General features: G+C 51.1%; 1 long non-coding RNA gene across 1 annotated transcript in view; it reads right to left on the bottom strand.

The window, feature by feature from the left end:
• Positions 1-1,831: 1,831 nt before the first annotated feature.
• The window catches only part of LOC106812831, a 10,897-nt gene continuing 9,143 nt past the window's right edge, over positions 1,832-3,585 (bottom strand). The window contains exon 3 of the long non-coding RNA XR_001394394.1: positions 1,832-1,897. This is a non-coding gene — a long non-coding RNA (uncharacterized LOC106812831). The remainder of the gene's footprint in view (positions 1,898-3,585) is intronic.

Raw genomic sequence — 3,585 nt, 5'->3', positions numbered from 1 at the left:
TTCTTACTTTTAATGTAAAAAAATGCCAACAAAAATTTTACAAATTTTACCATAGAAAATTCGTGACGTAGTGAATTTAAACATTATCACCAGAGACTGATTCATCAGGGTTTCATAGCACCGAGCCCACCCACACCCGGAAGAGTACTGCAAATAGAAGCCCATCCCCACAGTCTGGGACCGGTAGCTTCTAAGCAGAACTGGCTGGTTTTTAAGGATTTTATTATGGGTTATATGGTATAAATCAAGATTATCGAAATTGGGACAGGTTGGGTTTTCAGACTTATTTCCAAGAGTGACCCTGAATACAGAAAGGGTGGGTGAAACCAGATTCTGGGCAAGTTTAGTTAATACTGGCCGTTATTTGCCAAGTTGAACTCGAAGCATTCGTTTTAAATTTATAAATAATGTTACTGTTCATTTTTATTTGTAATTTTCATTACACTTTCATACTTCCCAGACGTAAGAAACGTACGGTCTTGTCTTGCAGCTTTACTCGATATCTGGGCATTCCATCCAAACGAAAACCAAACACACAAACACATGTGTCTCGCGCATCTATGCCACACCCTCACGCATCGTAATCGAACGTGAATCGTTACCGCGTCTCGCGAGCGACGCAGTTCGATTGGCCGTTACCGTGGCGACATGGGGAAGCCGGCGACAGACGAACAGACGCGCGCGCGATCGATCAATCAATCAATCTCCTGCCGACTAGTAAACTAGATTATTAGCCGCCGCCGCCGCCGCGGCACACACGCGCGCTCTCAGCTTCCACGCTATTCAACCGCAGCCGCGATAACGAGCGATTAGTCAACCGATTAAACGAGCATTCTCACGGTACCTGCCAGCTCGCCAGTGCAGGCGTGCGCTAACAAAGGAGAGGCAAGCCAGGGAGTGAAGGAATGGTGCAGGTAGAGTGAGCAGGGGAGGTAGGTAGGAGGGGGAAATAGTACGAGTTGGAAAGGTAGGTTCGACAGGGGAACATGAACGGGGCAGTATAGAGTGCGCAAGCTGAGTGTGGTGAGAAGTGGAAATCAGTACGGATTGGAAGGAAGAGCCTGGCCAGGAGTGAAGGAAGGTGTGTTAGAGTGAGCAGGTGATGTGTACGGTGGGGGGTTTAGGTCGACGGAGGAGAACTGCAAGGGTGAAGGTAGTAGCTGAGCAGAAAGGTATTTTATAGGAGGGGAAATATAGATTTGATAAAGACGAGGCCAGCCAGAGTAAATGATTGGCTGCAGCTACTAGAGTGAGCATGGGATTACGTAGGAGGGCGAAATAGTAAAGTTGAGAAAGGTAGGTTCGACAGAAGAGTCAATCTGAAGGTGCAAATAGAGCTGAGCAGAAAAGCTAGAAGTAGGAGGGCGGATAATTAGTAAGAGTTGAAAAGAGAGGCAGCACGGAGTAAAGTGAATGGTGACATGCCAGCCTACCTAGAGTGAGCGCATGGGAGGTAGTAGGAGGGGGGAAAATCAGTAAAGATTGAAAAGATGAAAGTGTGACCGAAACGAAGAAGTATTGAGAAAGAGCAGAGGTGAATGAGGGGTCAGAATCGTGAAGTGAGAAGTTTTGAGAGAGGTGGGTGAGGGGTCAGGTAAGTGGAGTGATGGCTAGAAAGGTCAGTTGGTCAGTGCGGACAGGTAATGTGGAGTGACGGGTTGAGGAAAAAGCTCATGGGGACAGGAAGTCAGCGTACAGGACAGGAAGTGGGGTCGGCCGACAGGTACATGCTTGGAGTGTCAACGGTAGAAGGTTTTGTGGTCAGGGAACCAGGCCGTAGGTGGCACTGGTCAGGAACAGGAGGCGGTGTTGTGTGGGGAGGGTCAGTCGAGCCTCATCACCAGCAGCGAATGCCTGCTTCCATCGGCGCGTCTTTCAGCTGTTCCACCTGCAGAATCTAAACGACAGATGGACAAAAAAGCCTGAAAGACATAAGCGTACAGGCATTACTCTCGAGATACCACGTCTGGGGCGGTGTAATGGTAGCGATACTTAGTATAGGTCAGGGTGAGAGGACAATCACAAAGATACGACACATCCCGAGAAGCAGCAGGTAGCACAATCGGCAATGTGATAACAGAACGACAGGCGGGAAGAACAAGAAAGTCTAAAATACGACACATAAAAAAAGCAGAGAAATGCGTTTAGCAAACCCGCAAAAGGTGATATCTATAACAGTATTAACACCAGGTGAATAAAATTCGACACAGTTGGGCCAGTTAGAAAAGTATGTTAAGTCACCTTCGTGCAGATGTTTGGAGGAAATCTAGGCAGTGCTAGACGAGGGAAAGAGGAGCGAAAGCGGTACGAAGCGGGTCTACACGAGAGATGAGTGTCGTCGAGGAAACAGAATTGCCAATGCAGTATGCTGAGAGACGAGAGGGGCGGTTAAAAGAAGTTGGTGGTGCATGACTTACGTTCAGGGAAATACCAAAGCCCAGGTATTTAAAGCCCGGCTGTGTATTTAAGCCCGGTTATTTTTTAAGGCATTGAAGTCTTCAGGGCTAGTCACTGCACTTACAAGGTACCACTCTTCGACTAATGCATCAGCTGCCTGGGCACTGCGTGCAACAAATTAAGATAGGCGGAGTGGAGGTAGCGGGGGGCGAGGTTTCGCGGCAATCAATTTCCGATTGCTTCTGTGTAATACTAGCGTGGAGCGTGAGAGAGTGGGGGAGTGCGAGGTAGCAGCCAGCGAGCGAGCGGGTGAGTAGCCGCAGTAGCTACCCGAGCGGAGTGGAGGCGGAGTAGCAGCGCAGCAGTCAGCAGCTAGCGCGAGCGGAGGCGAGGCAGTCGAGCAGGAGTAGGCAAAACAGTAGCGCCACTAGTAGCCAGGTAGCGAAGTTCAAGCAGCAGCAGCAGGTAGCGAGCGAGCAGTAGCAGTAGCAGTAGACAGCAGCCAGTAGCAAGCACGAGCTAGCAAGCAGCTTAGCGAGTGCCCAGTAGCGCAGCCAGTACAGTAGCAGTAGCTAGTAAGCCAGCAGCAGTAGCTAGCAGCAGAGCAGAGCAGTAGCTAGTAGCAGCAGCAGCGAGCAGCAGTCAGCAGCAGTGCAGCCCAGCGAGTAGCAGCACGTTAGCAGCAGCAGTACGCAGTAGCCTAGCGCAGCCAGCCAACGTAGCACTAGTAGGCATGCAGCAGTAGCCAGTAGCAGTGCAGCTACAATAGCAGCAGCAGTAGTGCAGTAGCAGTAGCGAGACAGCCGTCAGCCAGCAGCAGTTAGCAGCACAGTAGCTGGTAGCATGCAGCAGCAGCAGCAGTACCAGCAGAGCAGCAGACATAGCCAGCCGAGTTAGCAGTATGCGTAAGTAGCAGCAGTGCAGCTAGTGCAGCAGCGTTAGCCGGATAGCAGCAGCAGCTAGCGGCAAGCAGTGGAAGCCAGCGGGGAGTAGCCAAGCGAGCAATTAGCGTAGTTAGCTAGCCAGCAGTATGGAGTAGCAGCTAGCAGCGGGGTTGGGGGTGAAGTACAGCAATCGCTTGGATAGCGGGTGCTTTGTAGCCGGAGTGCTAGGCAGTAGGGCAGCCAGCCCGCGGGGCATTAGCAGCCCCGGAGTAAGGCTAGTAGCGGGGGGGGGGGGTAGCAGCGT

This window comes from Priapulus caudatus, unplaced genomic scaffold (assembly GCF_000485595.1).
Source record: "Priapulus caudatus unplaced genomic scaffold, Priapulus_caudatus-5.0.1 Scaffold691, whole genome shotgun sequence".
Taxonomy (NCBI): Eukaryota; Metazoa; Priapulida; class Priapulimorpha; order Priapulimorphida; family Priapulidae; genus Priapulus; species Priapulus caudatus.
The sequence above is the reverse complement of the archived record's forward strand: the minus strand, read 5'-3'. Positions and strand labels throughout refer to the sequence as shown.